This window comes from Ovis aries, chromosome 18 (assembly GCF_016772045.2).
Source record: "Ovis aries strain OAR_USU_Benz2616 breed Rambouillet chromosome 18, ARS-UI_Ramb_v3.0, whole genome shotgun sequence".
NCBI classification, from domain to species: domain Eukaryota; kingdom Metazoa; phylum Chordata; class Mammalia; order Artiodactyla; family Bovidae; genus Ovis; species Ovis aries.
This window is the reverse complement of record NC_056071.1, coordinates 47,832,998-47,853,987: the sequence shown is the minus strand read 5'-3', so window position 1 is coordinate 47,853,987 and position 20,990 is coordinate 47,832,998.

Here is a 20,990-nt window from a genome sequence, read left to right as displayed (position 1 = left end):
TGCATTGCTTCTGCTAAATCTTACTCATGACACTTTTGTTTTTATAGACATTTTCTGATTTCCTATGAGAAGCTCCCATTTTCTGGAACATTAAATATGCGAATTATTCAAGGTCTGTGTGGAAATGGGTTTCTCCGGAGAGTCTCTGCTTTTGCTTCTCCACTGTCAACTCAGTCACTTCAAACTAACCCCAGAGCTTGAGGGTTTTAAGACAAGTCAGGTGGTGACATCTCCTGTTATGGACGGCTTATGGTTATTGTTTCCCTTTCATTTTTTACTCAAGTTTAAAGGCCACTCTGACCACCTAAATTTTCAAAGTTTTCTGAACTGTTTCCTTTGCTTCAGCTCACCTTTACTCTCCAGGTTATTGCAGTTAGTGTCCTTCTTTCCCCGAGATTCTTCTCAAACTGCACTCCAAGGATACCAGTACATTTCATACTGAAAACCATTAGCTTCCTTTACTGTCTTTAGTTTACTGCTTATAACGCTGTACATCACTCTCCATGTTTGTTGTACTGTAGATTTTCTTGCTCCTTTTACAACCATCTCTTTCTCTCCACCTCAGTATCCTTCACATTCCTTATTCCTTTCCTTTCCTGACAAAATTCTTTCAATGCCCAATGTTTGGTCCTAACATGCTCCTCAATTTTTCATGTTTTCCCTCAAATTTCTCCTTCGTTTCTTACCTTTAAGTAGTAACTGCAATTTGCTGCTACCCAAAACTATGTCCAATAATTTTGACATACTCAGCAGTCCAGATCCATGATCATCTAAATAGCCCTTAATACTTTAATATTTATTAGATTCTATGTAATGGTCAAAGTGACCAAATATAAACTCACTGTTTTTTCAAACTCTGTCTCTTTTGCTTATTTTCAATAATAACAATGAGAAAAGCAACAATGACACTTAATATAGAGAATATATATGCCAGATACTGCTCTCAGTGCTTTGCAGAAATTAAACCAATATAAAAAGAATCCTGTAACATAAAGATTATCATTATTTCCTTTTTGCGAATGATAGAACTGAGACACAGAGAGGGTAAATTATTTTCTAAGGTGATACAGCCACTTAGTAATTGATCTAGCACCCACTAGGGCTCCAGGGTCCTTTCTTGGTAGATACGCTCATATACAGCTAGTTAATACAGTAGGTCACCAATTCCTTCTTCCCAGACACTTGCATACATATGTGAATTCTGTATCTAAACTCTCCCAATAACCAAACTGTCACATATTGTAATAATCAATAGAAATAAATTTTGTTGTAAATCCTAAGTCCTTCATTCTTACTAGTAGACTAATTAATGTGCTAGATGTAATTAAATCAGCATAAATATCATAGTGGAATATCATGAAAAATGATCAGAAAATGTTATGCCCATTAATAGCTTCTGTAGCTATTCAAGCAAATATAATGTAGCAAGGATAATTAAATCTTGTGCTTCGGGGAACAAGTAGATTTGCTTAAAGAACAGAAAGGAAAATATGCCTTTATTCTCTGCCCTAGGGAGAACAGTGGAATAACTGACTAGGTATATTAATGGAGTAGTATAAAGGGTAACATCTGCTATTCTCTGAAATATCAGCGCTTTGGCTGAGGTAGAATTAATTGACTCATATTTGGTATGGAATTATAGTAACTTTAATTTACCACATGGTGGAAACAGGCTCTATTTTAATTTCATTTTAGTTTTAATTTACTAACTACAAAAAAGCATGCTGTCTCATAAATACAACAAATATTATATTTTAGAAGGGCCTGGCAGGATATGCTTTTAATGATTTTCTATTTCTGTTTTCAAAGTTGATTTCAATGGTATTGAGTTCTCAGAGCAAGAGTTTACTTTTTCTTTCTGTGGTTCACACACTGGCCTGAATCTGAATTATCAATAGGCTATTACAGGCAGCAGGAGTAAACAGATAGGCATTAGCCTGATGAGCCTGAAATGCCAAACCAGCTATAGAGCAAAAGTCCCCAATTATAATTCATAGAATGCTGTCTTATTTTTAATACTTTAAATATGCTTTAGTATTGGTAGCAATTATCTGAGTAGACTGTGTAGAAGATTCAAATTTAATGCCCCCCAAAAATGATAATTTCTAATTTTAAATGTATACCTGCTTGCACCATTACCAATCTACCTCCTTAGTGGCCTCATATACTAATAGCAGTGAGCTTCAATAGGCTGAGTAACTCTAATTCCAGTTCTCAATTTCAGATTGTGAGTGTACTTTTAATACCTTTCTAAAATTAATTTTATTTCTATCTGCCCTCATTTTTTTTTAATGCCTGGGTCTCTGGGCTGTGCCAATTTGCATATTTGAATTAATGCACCAAATAATGTTTAAAAGTCTAATCTTATTAAATACCTTTAAATCTAGCAGTTCCCCTGACTGGTTAGACTTTATTAAATTAACCCATATGTTATCAAAACCTTACGCTGGCTATCTACTTGGTTGTCTCTGAGGGTCAAATGGACCAAATGGTTTCCTTTAAAAAAAAAAAAAAAAAAGCATTGAGGCTAGAAAATTTATGTGAGGTTAGATTTCCAAAGATTTTCCACTAACGCAAAATGCCATGAATTATAGAATTTACGGTTGACTAATTGCTTAAGAGTTGACAGTTGTTGAGCTAAGGATATTTCATCTCATTTTCCCACCCCTTAGTAAAGCTTTGTCACAAGTAATTTTAAAGAGGAGAGTGAAATGATTTATATGTTCCATATGCTGTGACTGTACTATGGTGAAAGAAATACTTCACTGGGTAGTAATAGATCTAAGGAAAGAAATAAGGAAATAGCTGATAGTAAACTGTGATAACAAATCAAAATATGAACAACTCTCTGTTAAAGATTACAAATAAATTCTGGTGGCCTTATACAAGAGAAAGCAAAAAATGCCAAAAGTATAGATATGCTACAAACTATGAGGAATATACTTAAAGTGTATGTGTCTGTGATTTATCCTGTCAGTTATATATAGGACATTAAGCAACAAACTATTTAAATGATATCAATACAAGTCTCAGAAGATACTCTACTTCTAAGGATTAAATATGAGGAACTCAAGATAAGAGATTTCCATAGTTACCTCAGGCTGAGAAATAGCATTTGAGCCAAAGGCTACAGTTGTCCTAGAGGAAAGGATTTCTTACTCTAAACAAGAATTATAGATATGATCTTCTGAGTAAAAACAGCCAAGTTAAAGCACAAGGTCACTGTCCCCAAGGGGCTAGCCAGATAACTATATTTATGGGATGTTATCCTTTACTATCCAATGCAAGTGTCCTTATGCATATGGCTGCAAGAGAGGATCTGAAACAGGCCCAGTTGCTCACCTATTTCTTTTCCATTTTATAAAAAATTTAATTATAGATGATTTACAATATTATGTTAATTTCAGGTATACATAAAAGTGATTCAGTTATATGTGTGTATGTATATATATGTGTGTATGTATATATATATTTAGGTTGATTTTCATTATAAGTTATTACAAAATGTTGAATATAGTCCCTTGTGCTACACAGTAAATCCTTGTTGCATATCTATTTTATTTATAGTAGCTTGTATCTAGGGCTTCCCTGATAGGTCAATTGGTAAAAAACCTACCTGCAATGCAGGAGATCCCAGTTCAATTCTTGGGTCGGGAAGATCCACTGGAGAAGGGATAGGCTACCCACTCCAGCATTCTTGGGCTTCCCTTGTGGCTCAGCTGGTAAAGAATCTGCCTGCAATGTGGGAAACCTAGGTTCCTACTGGGTTGGGAGGATCCCCTGGAGAAGCAAAAGGCTACCCACTCTCATATTCCGGCCTGGAGAATTCCATGGATTGTATTGTTCATGGGGTCGCAGAGAATAGGACGCGACTGAGCGACTTTCACTTCCCACTTGTATCTGCTAATCTCATACTCCTATTTTATTTGTCCCTCCCTGTCTTTCACCTTTCCTAACTGTAAGTTTGCTTTCTACGTCTGTGAGTCTCTTTCTGTTTTGTATGTAGATTTATTTGTATTATTTTTATGTTATACTTACAGTGATATCATAGAGTAGTCATCTTTCTGTGACGTTACTTCACTTAGTATGGATAGTATCTTGGTCCATCCATGTTGCTGCAGAGGGCAATATTTCACCCTTTTTATGGCTGAGTAATATTCCATTGTATGAAGATCACATCTTCTTAAACCAGTCATCTGTGGAAGGACACTTGTGATGTTTCTGTGCTTGGATATTTTAAATAGTGCTGCTGTGAACATTGGGTACATGTATCTTTTTTAATTAGTGTGTTCATTTTTTTTCTGGATATATAGTGTCAATAGGAACACTTAACAAGAGGGGTTATAAAGCCACATCACTTCTAAACCTGTGAACAAGATCTTGAGAGATAGTCCAGTGCAAAGTTCTGTTTATCATAATTCTTTAGTAATATTAACCTACTAAAATTCAGTGTAGCTTCTTTTAGAACCAGATGTAACCAATTTTTAAATCTACCTCTAAAAGTAATAATTTGTTGTCATTTAGTCACTCTGTCAAGTCCGATTCTTTGTGACCCCATGGACTGCAGCACGCCAGGCTTCCTTATTATTATGAAATAATAATAGCAACTTCATCTTACATACAATCAGGATTTATGACTTAGACTTGCTTCCCCAAAACTTGAGTGTGTTTGTGGCTGGCTGTTTGTGTGTATGGCAGAAATAAGGAGCAGGTCCCTTTTAAATCTTGTGATTTGTTTCTGAAAACAATAGTATAATGTTGGCTGAATAGCTCTGTCATAATTATAATAGAGTGACTCATAGCACACTACAAGTGCTGTTACAGCATTTTGTTGTACAAAAGAATGGTTGAATGATGATTCTCAAAATTAAAAAATACAAAACTAAAATGTAAATTGCAAAACTAACTACTATATTCACTTGGCAAATGAAAATTCTTAATGTAGGTATAGTCAAAAAACATTTCCAAGAGGAAAATCTGACCTAAAATTATTGTATTAAATATGCCTTTTCTTAGCTATTAATATATTCTCTTCCTATAAACAGTAATATAAAAGTTTAATAACCAGAATTTATAGTTGAAATTAACATATATCATTAGCATAGTTATGCAAGGAGATCATTGCCATTAAAAATAGGACATTTGAATAGACTAAATATCTTTGTTAATGGAAGAATTATATGTCAGAACAAATTGCAGTTAAAACATTTCATCAGCTTTCAAAGCCTTTGTGTGTCATCATGACTATTTATTGCCTTATTGAAAATGTAGTCTTTTAATATGCCAAAAATAGATATAAAATGAATTAAAACTGGTAATTCAGCTGAGAACAGCATGGACCACAATATACAGAGTCATCATGGTATGTCAGATTTGCATATAGTACATTAAATACTCATTACAATAAGATTAGGTATATATTATTAGTACCATTTTGAATATAAAGTGCAAGTAAGAGTTAGTATTTAAAATTCTAGTTTAGCTACTCAATATACTCCTCACCACTAGGCTACAATTTCATTTTTAACTGTAGAGCTAAGATCATGTCTTGCTAAAAGCATCTGATTCTCCCTTTCATTATCACAGGACTTGTAAAAGTTTCAACCAATCGTGATATCAGGTACAAAGTCCAGTATCTCTTGATCTGGTTGAAGTCTAGTTGCAGAGTCTCTTGATCTAAAGACTTATAAACTAAAGTAAAATTATCTCTCATATGATGATACAAGAGTCATGGGATAACAACAACAAATTCTCCCACTTAATTTTGGAAGGTGGGAAAGATTTAGTAATCACTGGTCCATAACAATTCTGAAATTCCACTTGACACTAACTGGGGCTTGAAAATATTCCTTGACTTATATCCTTTTAATAGGTCCATAGACTACTATTCTCAGCCCTGCCTTCTAGGAATTAATTTCTTTGTTTTTAATCACCTCCTTGGTCAATTATGAAAAGAAGATTCGAAGACATCTTTTTGGCAATCTATTTAACTACGTGCAGAATTTTGGAGACCAAGAGCAATTAATATCTCAAGAACTCTTGATCTCTTCTAGTCTAAGGTGGTGGTGCTTTTTGCTAACACAACTATACTTTACCCATAAATATATGTGGGGTTTTTTTTAATTTATTTTTCAGTTCCACTCTGCCAAAATTGGGCTTCCCTTGTGGCTCAGCTGGCTGCAATGCAGTAGACCTGGGTTTGATCTTCCCAAACTGGGTTGGGAAGATCCCCTGGAGAAAGAAAGGCTATCCACTCCAGTATTCCATCCTGGAGAATTCCATGGACTGTATAGTACAGAGAGTCACAAAGAGTCGGATGCAACTGAGAGACTTTCACTTTCCGCCAAAATCTATTATTATGTCCATAATTCTTTCCCCAAACCTCTTTTTCTAGATTCAATTATATGTATTTTGGATGTATCATGTTTTAGTAAAAATACTACTTTATTCATCCAGCATCACTGTTATCTTGCTGAATGGCATTTTGTTCATTTTATAGGCATAATTTTAAGGGATGTTAATTAATTTAGAAGTTTTAATAAAAGATTCGATAACAGGCTTCACTGAATCTTTACCCTGAGATTATTTTTAGTGATAACCTCTGAGTTAGGCATTTTCCTTGTCTTATTAGCCACACCTTTAATTTGTCAAAAAATAATTTCACTTAGCAACTCTATAATCTTGTATTATCTCTACTACTACTAAACACTGCTCAAAAACTGGCTGTTTCTTTTCAGATTTCATCATTTTTTGGTACCTCTGTATGTTTATCAGGTACATAATCCTCCAAAGGCAGGCAATAACTTTAGTAAAAGTTTCAGTACTAAAATCCACAGGTCAGATTTTTCTAGTATTTCATTAGAGTTTCCTCACTTTTTCTGGCCATTTATAGCAGTTTTCTTGCAGCCTGTAGCCCTGATCAAAATCACATTTTGTTGAAATGGCACCTCATTTTACAGTGTCAACTTCTGGTCAGCTATTGTCATAGTAAGGCTGCAGACTATATCTTCCCAAAACTCAGTGGCTTAAAATAACATTTATTCTTATTCCTGTGTCTGCAAGCCATGTGAGGACATCTCTGCTGTTACCAGCAAGTCTTAAATAGGTTCAGTCCCAGCTACATGTTTGGTTTAGTCTATTCTGTATCTCTCTCATCCCTCTGAGACAGTTTTGAGTGTGGAAAAGAGGATGCCTACTCTTTCCCAGTTGGGCATCCCAGGTGCCTCAGTGGTAAAGAACCTGCCTGCCAGTGCAGGAGACACAGAAGATGTGGGTTTGATCCCTGGGTCAGGAAGATCTTCTGAAGGAGGGTATGGCAACCTACTCCAGTATTCTTGCCTAGAGAATTCCATGGACAGAGGAACCTGGCAGGCTACAGTCCACAAGGTTACAAAGAATCAGACATGACTGAAGCAACTTAGCATGCTTGCTCTTTCCCAGTAGCTAATCCAAATTGTGTGTGTATGTGTTTAGATATTGCTCAGATGAATGTATTAGAGGTACATGGATACCACAACTTGTTGGTTTTGAAGTGCTGAGCCTTGTGTAAAATCTACTGCAAAAGATGGTTCTGGCCAGCATATTGTTGACATAAAATCCTTCTAGTCTAGTTGGTATCGAGCAAAGGTAAGAAGTTTAGCAGACCTGCTAATGTCATTCATCATATGTATCATTATGCCTGATCAAAAAGATATTTTGAAGGAATCACTTAGTGTCAAAGCCTGGAATTGTGGAGTAGAATAGGATTTTTTCCACTTAATCTGACAGTGACAGCTGTCAAAATTGCAGTGTTATTTATCTAGTGATCATATATTTAGCTTCTTGATTTTCAGGCAGAAACCAAAATAAAGAGACTTCTCACTTTTCCCTCCACTGTATCTGCTCTTATAGATGTAGCTCATTTTGCAAGCACAGCTGTGGAAGTCATTGCTGCCTTGGCAGTGATCTCCGAATCTCATACAGTCTAGAGGCACGAGATCCTTGCCAAGGGACAGGGGAAAGTAGTGGCAAATAGCACTAGAGTAAGAGGGTAATGGTGGTAATAGAGTGACATGAAACCTTGTTGGATCTTTGGACATATATCTATACATATTGCTAATGTAACTTTAAGCTCTCAGTGGTAGAATTGGGCAGAATGTCAAGTAAGTAACTATAACTGTGTAATTTATACATGACCAAGAATGATTAAGGGACTTCCCAGGTGACTCAGTGGTAAAGAATCCACCTGTCCATTGAAGAGACATGGGTTCAATCCCTGGGTGGGGAAGATGCCCTGGAGTAGGAAATGGCAACCCACTCTAATATTCTTGCCTGGAAAATTCCATGGACAAGAAGAGCCTGGCAGGTTATAGTCCATGGGGTCACAAAAAGTCGGACACAACTGAGCACACACACAAAAGTGATTAAAAACTGAGTTATCTTCATTGGAAAATCTAAGAATCTCTTCTAACTATGGAGCACACACTCTGAAGGAGCATCAGATTCCCTAAAGGGCTGTACCATATGCAAAATTTGTGACCTGATACACTCCAGGAATACAAATTATTTATTCACAGTCTGGTTAAAGAGTTAATGCATCCTTCAGTCATGAAGGAACTGAATTAGATGCTTCTAGGCCCATTTCCAGGTGGCACTAGCAGTAAACAAAAGAAAAAAAAAAAAAACCCCTCCTGCCAATGCAGGAGACATAAGGGATGCAGGTTCAATACCTAGGTTGGGAAGATTCCTCTGGAGAAAGGCATGGTAACCCATTCCAGTATTCTTGCCTGGAGAATTCCATGGACAGAAGAGCCTGATGGGCTACAGTCCATGGGGCTGCAAAGAGTCAGACATGATTAACATGACTTAGCATGCATGCAGGCCTATTTCAAATACGAAATGTCTTAGAATGGTTTTTTTTCCCCCCTTAATTTTAGTATTCTTTGGGTGAAAAAAAATCCCAGTAAAACTTCAGACTTAAGATAGAGATTCCCAGGCAACAGTACATTAAATCCTAGAAAGTCAGCAGTAGAATGAACTGAAGATCTGTGGGGGAAGAAAATCATTGCCTTGTTTCACCCTCTGCCACATTTCGGCCTTAGGTAATAAAGAAAGGTCTGAGAAAATGCAGTTTATGTGTTACTAAGGTATACTGGTTTCTGAGACAGGCACAGTGAATTGAGCCCTTTTTCTATTACTGCTTGTCTGAACTTGGGGAAAATCTCATAAAATACTAAATCTTGATTTTCTTACTTTAAAATGGTTATGATAGTACCTATGGCATAATGTTGTTGAAAGATGAAATGACTTTATATATATGGCGTTACTCTAGTATATGGTAAAAAGAAAATACAGAAAAAAATAGTACCATTCTGCTCCCTCTCTTTCCTCTTGTTTATGCCTTTTTCTTCTACCCACTCCAATCTGCCTCCTCTCCTCTGTATTTCCCCTACCCCCTTTTATCCACAAGAATCTAGATGTTTTCATAGATGTTAGATAGAATAATTATTTGATGAGTGCACAAAATTGAATCCTAGAGAAAAAATAATGAAAGCAAAACTCCTCTGAGATTTAGATCCAAATACTTAGGGACTTAAACATAAGGCTGTCAAAGTTTTAACCACAGCACAAAATGATTGTTTCCTATGAGCATATAAACAGCATAAGACTCAAACATTAGCAGATAGACTTGTACAACATCATGGTATTAATAGCTTAGCACTGAATAGATGTTCTCTTATACATTCATATATTTAGAATGCAGGTTGCAAAGAAATGCATGGCTTTAATTTCGCATCTTTGACTTATTGACCACCTTTATTCTAAATCTATTCTTAAATCAACTGAGGCCATGTCATATAAAAAATATTGTACTCTGTATCTAATTCCCAAAGCAAGAATCATAGTCAGTCTGTTTCAAGCCATTTTACTAGAGAAGCAAACAAATATGTTTTGTAGACAGCTCCATAAAATGCAGATTTGAGGGTCCTTTGAGGAAAAGAAACTATTGTGTGGTGCTCACTACTCATAATAATACAGATTTGAAACTGTGGAATTTACCTGTAAGGAAAAGGGATCATTGTATAGTACTTCAGACAACTCAGAGCTTTATTTTTCATGTTATAAAATGTCAGACAGGAGACAGGTGCTGGCGTTTTTATCAACTACTCTTGAAGGTCAGTTCTATGTCCAGTTCTAACTGTTGCTTCCTGACCTGTATACAGGTTTCTCAAGAGGCAGGTCAGGTGCTCTGGTATCCCCATCTCTTTCAGAGTTTTCCGCAGTTTATTGTGATCCACACAGTCAAAGGCTTTGGCATAGTCAATAAAGCAGAAATAGATGCTTTTCTGGAACTCTTTTGCTTTTCGATGATCCAGCGGATGTTGGCAATTTGATCTCTGGTTCCTCTGCCTTTTCTAAAACCAGCTTGAACATCTGGAAGTTCACGGTTCATTTATTGCTGAAGCCTGGCTTGGAGAATTTTGAGCATTACTTTACTAGCGTGTGAGATGAGTGCAATTGTGTGGTAGTTGGAGCATTCTTTGGCATTGTCTTTCTTTGGGATTGGAATGAAAGCTGACCTTTTCCAGTCCTGTGGCCACTGCTGAGTTTTCCAAATTTGCTGGCATATTGAGTGCAGCGCTTTCACAGCATAATCTTTTAGGGTATGAAATAGCTCAACTGGAATTCCATCACCTCCAATAGCTTTGTTCACAGTGATGCTTCCTGAGGCCCACAAGACTTCACATTCCAGGATGTCTGGCTCTTGGTGAGTGTGAGTGATCACACCTTCCTGATTGTCTGGATCAGGAAGACCTTTTTTGTACAGTTCTGTGTATTCTTGCCACCTCTTCTTAATATCTTCTGCTTCTGTTAGGTCCATACCATTTCTGTCCTTTATTGAACCCATCTTTGCATGAAATGTTCCCTTGGTATTTCTATTTTCTTGAAGAGATCTCTAGTCTTTCCCATTCTGCTGTTTTCCTCTATTTCTTTGCATTGATCACTGAAGAAGGCTTTCTTATCTCTCTTTGCTGTTCTTTGGAACTCTGCATTCAAATGGGAATATCTTTCCTTTTCTCCTTTGCTTTTCACTTCTCTTCTTTTTACAAATATTTGTAAGGCCTCCCCAAACAGCCATTTTGCTTTTTTGCATTTCTTTTTCTTGGGGATGGTCTTGATCCCTGTCTCCTGTACAATGTAACGAACCTCATTCCATAGATCATCAGGCACTCTGTCTATCACATCTAGTCACAGAACTGGACATGGCACAATAGACTGATTTCAAATAGGAAAAGGAGTACATCAAGGCTGTATATTGTCACCCTGCTTATTTAACTTATATGTGGAGTACATCATGAGAAATGCTGGGCTGGAGGAAGCAGAAGCTGGAATCAAGATTACTGGGGGAAATATCAATAACCTCAGATATGCAGATGACACCACCCTTATGGCAGAAAGTGAAGAAGAACTAAAGAGCCTCTTGATTAAAGTGAAACAGGAGAGTGAAAAAGTTGGCTTAAAGCTCAACATTCAGAAAACTAAGATCATGGCTTCAGTCCCATCACTTCATTGCAAATAGAAGGGAAAGAGTGGAAACAGTGGCTGACTTTATTTTTCTGGGCTCCAAAATCACTGTGGATGGTGAGTTCAGCCATGAAATTAAAAGACGCTTACTCCTTGGAAGGAAAGTTATAACCAACCTAGACAGTATACTAAAAAGCAGAGATAGTACTTTGCCAACAAAGGTCCATCTAGTTAAGGCTATAGTTTTTCCAGTAGTCATGTATGGATGTGAGAATTGGACTATAAAGAAAGCTGAGTGCCGAAGAATTGATGCTTTTGAACTGTGGTGTTGGAGAAGACTCTTGAGAGTCCCTGGACTGCAAGAAGATCCAACCAGTCCATCCTAAAGGAGATCAGTCCTGGGTGTTCACTGGAGGGACTGATGTTGAAGCTGAAACTCCAATACTTTGGCTACCTGATGCAGAGAGGTGACTCACTTGAAAAGACCCTGATGCTGGGAAAGATTGAGGGTAGGAGGAGAAGGGGATGACAGAGGATGAGATGGTTTGATGGCATTACTGACACAATGGACATGGGTTTGGGTGGACTCCAGGAGTTGGTGATGGACAGGGAGGCCTGGCGTGCTGCAGTTCATGTGGTCGCAAAGAGTCGGACACGACTGAGCGACTGAACTGAACTTAATGGTCAGGGCCCAGGACTGAGATTATCTTGGCTTTACCTTCATAATGTGAAGTTAGATAGTGAAGAAGATAGTGAAGTTAGAAGTTTTTGGTACCTTCAACACATCAGAATTTGATTAGTACATAAGGCTATTTATTATGTAAGCAACAAAGAGTCTCTCCTGCAGTTCACATCTAACATTCATACACAACATTCATATGCACATCTTCCCACCTCCTTAAATACTGCAAAGTGCCATATTTTGGGGAATCCAGGTCAAAATAAAAGATATCTGGGTAATGTTTACTCCTTCTCATCAGGTCTGACTATAACTCCTTGTGGTTTGATGATACATAAACTGAGTTATAAGTTACCTGCTCTTGATATATTTGGAGAGTGATCGAAGAATACAAGGAAAATTTTTAAAAACTACCATAAAAAGTGGAAAATAATGAGAAGTGCACAGCCCTCACTGGTCTCTAGCAATTGTGAAATCCTACTAGGAAGAGTATCAAGCAATACCTGCCTTGTGAATGAAGTTTTCTTCATCAACCTGTCAATTCCATGTTCTGTGTATTAAGAATTATCTGCTTTAAATATTGTTCTCAAAGGCTACAATTTAAGAGGACACAGGTATTATAGGGGCTAATTCGACTCTTAGCAACCTCATGAACTGCAGCCTACCAGGCTCCTCCATCTATGGGATTTTCCAGGCAAGAGCACTGGAGTGGATTGCCATTTCCTTCCCCTGGGGATCTTTCCGACCCAGGGATTGAACCTGGGTCTCCTGCATTGTAGACAGAAGCTTAACCGTCTGAGCCACCAGGGAAGTCCTGCAATTGAAGAGGACACTGGTATTATAGGGGCTAGGGGCTAATTCAGCTCTTAGCGACCCCATGAACTGCAGCCTACCAGCCTCCTCCATCTATGGGATTTTCCAGGCAAGAGTGCTGGAGTGGGGTCCCATTGCCTTCTCCGGATTAGAAGCCTGTCATCTGTCAGTGCCATTACAGAGACCCAGAATATATTCTGGATTTAAAAATCACTGGTTCTGTGGTCTCAACAGAGAAATTTGTATCAGACTAACACTCCCAATGAATGCAAGTCTAAAACATGCGTTTAAAAGAATAAGCTTTAGGATTACCAACAAAGGCGGGAGTACAGTGTTTATTTCATTCAGATATCTGCAAATTTCCTATGCTATGAAGAAAGGGCAAGTGTGTAGGTAGATAGGTGCTTGGGAGAGTTTCAGTGGGCTGTGGAGGCAAAGACTGGAGTTCAGAAACGCCAGCGGGCAGGGAATTGAGGGGTCATGATACTAGCAAGAGAATCATAGATGTGAGCCTGAAAGTCTCCATTAGCTTCTCCCTAAGTATTTGCCAACTCCTAAGCCTCTAATGCAGTGAACAAAATGCTAGAAAATACAAATAAGCAGAAAAGAGCCCTTGTAGACCAAAAATCTAACCAGGGATACTGACATTCTTATGGAGCTCATGCAGACTAATCTGCATGTAATCTCTGCTAGAAAGAAATCCAATTCTTTCGCTGTGCAGAAGTAAACATCATTCAAGGCCTCTACAGTTTTCCCATACAGTATTAGGAATTCTATGAAAAAATATCAGATATGCCAGTAGAAATTAGTTTCAAGGAGTTCTACGAACTTTACATGAATCTGGAATTAGTCTGTGTTTTGAATCTTAATTTTCAGTTATTTGATTTTAAAATTACAGATTCATGTGAGGGTTATTAGATCTCTTGAATGTTCCTCTTTCATGTTTTACTAGTTTTATAAATGTCCTAACCAATATACTACTTTAGTCCTAATTTTATGCATGCTAAATGCTAGTCCTTTTTTGATCATATCTAATACTTCACATAATCTTTCTACATTTCCATTTATTTTTTCTATTCTTTAATCTTCTTATTCAATAATACTATCTCCTTTTATATAACCTTATGAATTACTGTTATTATTCCTACCTTGTGCACAATCTGAGAATCAAAGATTAACCAACCACTAACCAGCCTGATATCACAATACTGTGAATCATACCTGGGCAATGTGGATTAAGAATCCATTTCCCTTACATTTATTCTATACTGTCTCACACAAAATAAAGTGGATTGGATTCTCATTATATAGAACAGAAATAGGAGGGAAATCTTTCAAGGTGTTGACATTGATTATGTGTGGGTTTTGTGTATGTGTGTAAAATTATTGATGTTTTATCCTCACTTTTGTTTTCATTAAAGTTTTAAAAAAATTGTATAAGCACTATTCTTATATTTGAATATACTTTCAAGGAAAAAACTTGAAGATGAGGAGTGGTATAAAATTATTCTATCCTACTAGCAATAACTATAAACAAGTGTTTTCTAGTTACAATGACTGTAAATATAAATAGTTACTGTGGGGCCAAGCAAGTACTTCCTTTGTGGTTCATTCTAATAAATGCAAAAATAATTTTACATCCTACAAATTTGAGGTAAATATAAATTGGTTTTTGAAAGATTTGTAAGTATATACTGTGGCTATCTATTTTGCAGGAAATAGTTCTTTTTAAGCTTTATCAACCATTTCAAGACACTACATTGTCATAAATTTTACTGGAATTAGCAATTTTCTCACACCACTTTAATGCCTTTATCAAATAGTTCTAGTGCATAAACAATGTACTTCTGTCACACTGTTAGAACTGAATTAATATGAGTGTAGAATACTTCCTCCCAAATTCAATTTCAACAAGTCTGAACTGCGACATACATAGTATATCATTGTAATATATAACAGCAATAGTACTAAACATTTGGTAAGATAAACAATGCCTGGTGACTTAAACCACAGCTAAACTGAAAGTAGATAAAAAATAAACTTTTTTTAAAAAGCAAAATCTATCAGCTTGTATAGCAGAAAAAGAAATTGCCTGAGCATGAAATCACACAATGGTATGAACAGTAACTGTACCACAGGAGAGAAGTCATTGGAGATAAAAAGCTGTGCACAGATGGATCACTTAAGCAGTTCCCGTGTCTGTGGCTGCACAGCTTTTCTACATGGTTTCTGCCATAACTCAGTCACACTGATGAAATACACCTCTTCTACCTGAGCCTAAACTGTGCAGAAACTCATAAGTCATTCTGATAGTGACAGAAAAAGAAAAGCTTTTGCCCAAAGAACTCCTGATTAATAACCCTAGTAGCCACTGATTTTTAGATAAATTTTTCATAAATGTTATAAATACTAATTCAGCCCACCTGTAGATATGTTGCAATTTGTAATTATCAATGCAACCAAAACCAAATCAAAATAATGAGTAATCCAGTAAGTTACAGTGTGAAGTATATAACTGGATAACTGGCGCAATATTTATTTATTTATTTTTAAGATAGTTTTTTCCAGTTTTCACAGATCTAATCAAGGGATTAGGGGTAGGGAAGTACACGTGCACCTGGACGCAGAACAAGGTTCACTTCTCACTTCTTTAGAAACACACCATTTCTTCCATTCCCGTCAGCATTTTTGAGTGATGTTTGAATGTAGTTTTGAGACTCCTTCCCAAACATCATACAAGAATACTGTATTTTAAAGAGATCAGATTATTCTATAGTATAATTAGAATTTTGCTATATTTTTTCCATGGGGATTATGAAGTGCTTTAACAAATGTGTCTCTTAAACATAAAAAGCAAGATTATGGACACAGAGCAAAATATACATTATTTCTTTAACTCATTAGTATATTCTACATATGTGACTTTATAAGCATCAAATGTTTGTATATATTTTGAATATGTGTGTGTATATTTTATTTTTATAGCTAGGCTACAGCTCAGGCTTTGGAGTTAGAGATCATAATCTCTGGGCTTACTGTATAGATGACTTCTTTTCCTCATTGAGTAATTCTATTCAAACATCTTTACACAATAGATATATATATATATAATTAGAAAAATATTTGAAATCATACTGCAACATAAGTCATTTTCCTAGCAAATATTAGATTTTTTAACTTAGATTTTATATATAAGCATTACTGCTTATTTTATTTTCCAATTTTATTGAGATATAATTGACATAACATTGTATAAGTTTAAGATGTACAGCCTGATGATTTGAGGCATGTATATGTTGCAAAATTATTACCAAAACAGGATAGTTAACACATCCATAGCCTCACTTGATTACCATTTCTTGTTGTTATTGTTGTGGGAGAACATTTAAGATTTACTCTCTTTAGCAACTTTGAAGTATACACTATTGTGTTGTTAACTACGGTTTACATTTGAGCCCCAGAACTAACTCATTTTATAACTAGATGTTTGTACCCTTTGACCAAAGTCTTATTTTCCCCCATCCCCAGCCCCAGCCCCTGGCAATCACCATTAAAACTCTGTTTCTATAAGTTCATCTATTTTAGATTCCACACAAAGGTGAGTTTTTGTCTTTCTCTCTGATTTATCCCTTAGCATAATACCTTCACATTCCATTATTAATGTTTCAAGTTTGCTTTTTTTAAATGCCTGAATAATATTCGACCATAACGTGTATGTGTGTGGCTATCACATTTTCATTATCGGTTTGCCTTTTGATGTAAACTTAGGTTGTTTCCATATTTTAGCTATTGTAAATGATACTATTAATACAATGGAAATGGCAGTGCAAGTATCTCTTTGAGTTCTTGATTTCATTTCCTTCAGATATATACTCAGACATGAGATTGCTGCATTGTATGATAACTCTGCTTTAAATATTCAGAGGAATCGCCATACTGTTTTTTATATTGATTGTAACATTTTATATTCTCAATAACAGTGTAAAAGTTTTCCCTTTTTTTCCACATCCTCGCCAACACTTATCTCTTGTCTTTGTGATAATAGCCTTTCTAACAGGAATGTTGTGATATCTCATTGTGATTTTGATTTGCCATTTCCCTGATCATTAGTGACAATGATGTTGAACATCTTTCCATGTGTCTTTTGGCCATTTGTATGTTTTCTTTGGAAAAACATTCACATTCTTTGCCCATTTTTTAGCCAGATTTTTTTTGGCTATTGAGCTTTATGAGTTCCTTATGTAGCTATCCATTATCCGATGTATGATCTGAAAATATTTCCTCTCATTCTTTTTGCTGCCTTTTAATTTTGTTGATTATTTCTTTTGCTGTGTAGATGCTTCTTAGTTGGATATGGTTCTGCTTGTTTATTTTTGCTTCTATTGCTTATGCTTTTGGTGTCATATCCAAAAATCATTGTCAAGACTAATGTCAAGGAGCTTTCTATGTCATCTTCTAGGACTTTTATGATTTCATGTCTTACATTTAAGTCCTTAGTAAATTTAGGGTTAATTTTTGAGCAACATAAGATGGGCATCCAATTTCACTTTTTTTCAAGTAAATATTCAAAACCACTTATTGAGTATCCTTGACTCCATTGTCAAAATTAGTTGACCTTCTATGTGGGTGTTTATTTCCAGGTTCTTAATTATTTTCCATTGGTCTATATGTCTCTTTTTATGCCAATACCATAATACTGTTTTGTTTACTCTAGCTTTGTGATATAGTTTGAAATCAAAAAGTATGATTTGGCAAGATTTGTTCTTTCTCAAGATTGCTCTGGCTATTTGGGGTCTTTAGGGGTTTCATATGAGTTTTAGAAGATTCTTTTTACACATATCTGTGAAAAATAACATTGGAATTTTGAAAAAAAATTGCATTGACTCTGTAGCACATACATATGCACTGTGACTGCAGGGGCTTGCCATCATTGTGTTCTCAGTAGTGGGTGTCAGTGATGAAAGTTGAGGCTAGCACTGAGTGAGTGTGCTGCTAAAGGAGCTGACTGTCAGCACAGGCAGCAGGGCAGACCATTGACAGAAGTCAGGGCAGATCTGGGCACTTGAAAAGCTGCAAGGGCCAAGGTTTCAGCCTGAACTCATGTGGCATCAGGGGCTAGCAATGGACATGTGTGTGGCAGTGAAGGCTGGAGATAAGAGTTGGGGCTCATGGTGTACACAGGCTAGCCATGGGCACATATGCAGTAGTAGAAGTGAGTGACAGGTGTTGAGGCTGGGACTATCCAGGAGCTCGATGTGAGCATAGACTACACTGCAACCCTGTGACATGAGTTGAGGTCAGGTCCTGGCCTAAGAGTAGCTGTGGAGGCCTTGACCTTCCGTGTGCACTCCTTTGGCTATAGGGGCTCACATGGGCACACACATTGCCGTGGAGATGGGTGACAGGAGCTGAGGGTGGCTATATGAAAGCATGCAGCTGCAGGAGCTATCTGGACATACGCCTAGCTGTGTAGGCCAGTGACAGGAAACAGAGCCAGGTAAGGCCCACAGGCATATAGCTGCTTCTTAAACATGGATGAATCTCCTTCTCTATGTAAGGTCAAATTGGCTTGGAAAGTTGCTAAAATAATATTTTACAAAACTTTAATGAGGAAGAAAAATACAATATTCACAGCAGTCAGTTTTAACTGGAGGATGGCACCACAAAGAAATGAGGCAATTTTACAGAAGTGAAAAAATGCATAACTAGAAGAAATAGGATTTTTAAGAATAAATAGTCCACATTGTCTAAATTTTACTCTGCCTCATGACGTTATATTACCTTTGGCTTTCCTTTTAGGACATAAGGCACTATGCTGAAATAGGCTGGATATCTAGAAAAGTTTGTTTTTTAACAGGTGAAGCCATCTGGTCATTAATTTGCCTTGAAATTTCTGTGAGATGCTGAGGGCAAAGCAGCAGATGTCATCAATGAACTGTGTAGAGACAATAATCAAATCATCTCCCTCTGCCTTAATGTATGAAACAAGAAAGAAAAGGGCATAAACACAGGGAAGAGGAATTTAAATGTCCTCAAAATTTTAATCCAAAAGCAAAAAAGATTATTCAATTAAGCTTCAGATACGCATTTATTTCTATAAGATGCACTAAAATTCAGAAATGTCTACTGAATTGGGAACAAATGTATTATGTTGATTTCTATTAGGATATAGAATCTTATATGTATTCACATCTCAGTTATCCAAGTGTGGGCATTATTATTCATAATGTCATATATTAATGATGAGAAATAATGGAATATTTTCTTTTAAGGCAGTGGTTTTCAATTGAGGATGACTTTTCTGCCCAAGGGACAGAATGGATACATTTTTCGTTGTCACAACTGAGAGATGTTACTGTTATCTAGTGGGTGGAGAACAGAGATACTAATAAATATCTGACAATGCACAGGACATCCCCTATAGTAAAGAATTTTCTGGCCCAAAATGTCAAAGATACCAAGATTGAGAAATTCTGTTTCAAAAAAAATATTGCATTTTAATTATTTTTAATTGAAGAGTCTTGAGAGTCCCTTGGACTGCAAGGAAATCAAACCAGTCCATTCTGAAGGAGATCAGTCCTGAGTGTTCATTGGAAGATTGATACTAAAGCTGAAACTCCAATACTTTGGCCACCTCATGTGAAGAGTTGACTCATTGGAAAAGACCCTGATGCTGGGAGGGATTGGGGGCAGGAGGAGAAGGGGACAACAGAGGATGAGATGGCTGGATGGCATCACCAACTCAATGGACATGAGTTTAAGTGAACTCCAGGAGTTGGTGATGGTCAGGGAGGCCTGGTGTGCTGTGATTCATGGGGTCGCAAAGAGTCAGACACAACTGAGGGACTGAACTGAATGTGACTATTAAAAAATCCAGAATTTTTAAGTTATAAGAATTAGCAAATTTGATCATTTTAAAAGATAATCTTTTTGCAGAATTCCTTCTATACAAATCAGTAGGTTACAAAAATGGGGAAAGATCCTATACACAGTGATACTTTAGACACATGGCATTTTAATGCTTTCAGGCCTTTAAAATATTTTTCAAAAAATTCATATATGTGTGTACATGTATACATAGACATGCACATATTTGTACACATACATGTATGTATGTATATATGATTTATTGGTGAAGAGAAAACTTTCCTCTTAAAAATTAGACCCTCAGAGAGCCTAAAACAGGTAAGAGATTTTTTAGGTCTTATAAAACCCACTGATAGGAAGTCTGAGGCTGAAGTTCCAATGCTTTAGCCACTTGATGTGAAGAGCTGACTCATTAGAAAAGACTGTAGTGCTGGGAAAGACCAAAGGCAAAAGGAGAAAGGGAGGCAGAGGATGAGATAGTAAGAGAGCATCACCGACTCAATGGACATGAATTTGAGCATACTCTGTGAGATAGTGGAGGACAGAGGAGCCTGGCATGCTGCAGCCCATGGGCTAGCAGAATTGAACATGAATTAGCAACTAAATAACAGCAAATAATGCCCACAGCTACAGATATATAAATGTCCAAGAAATGAGGATAAGGCATCTGTACACCTTAGGGAGAGTTGAAGGTTAACCTTCAAAAGTTAACAACATGGAAAATTCTGGGGCAGGGGATTTAGACTATGGGTTAACAGATATCAATCTGTCAATAACCTATGTATATTGAATCATAAATATTCATTGAAAACTAAAATAATTCCAAAAACGTGTTTATCTTCTACATGATTATTAATTTCTGGATATTTGGAATCATAAGGCCTAAAGGATTGATTTGAGAGTCGGCTGGTTCCAAGCTCCTGCTACTCGGGCTTCCTTGACTTTTACTATACTTCTCTGATCGCTATCAGTCCTCTTTTGTGAAGAATCAGAGAACATCCTGAAGAATTAGTTATTATTTCCTTGCAAAATGACTTCCTTGTGACAGAGAAACTATATTTGAAAGTGTTGTGAGTATGTCAGCAGGGGCAATATATGTATTGACTGCAGTGTATCAGTCATCTGA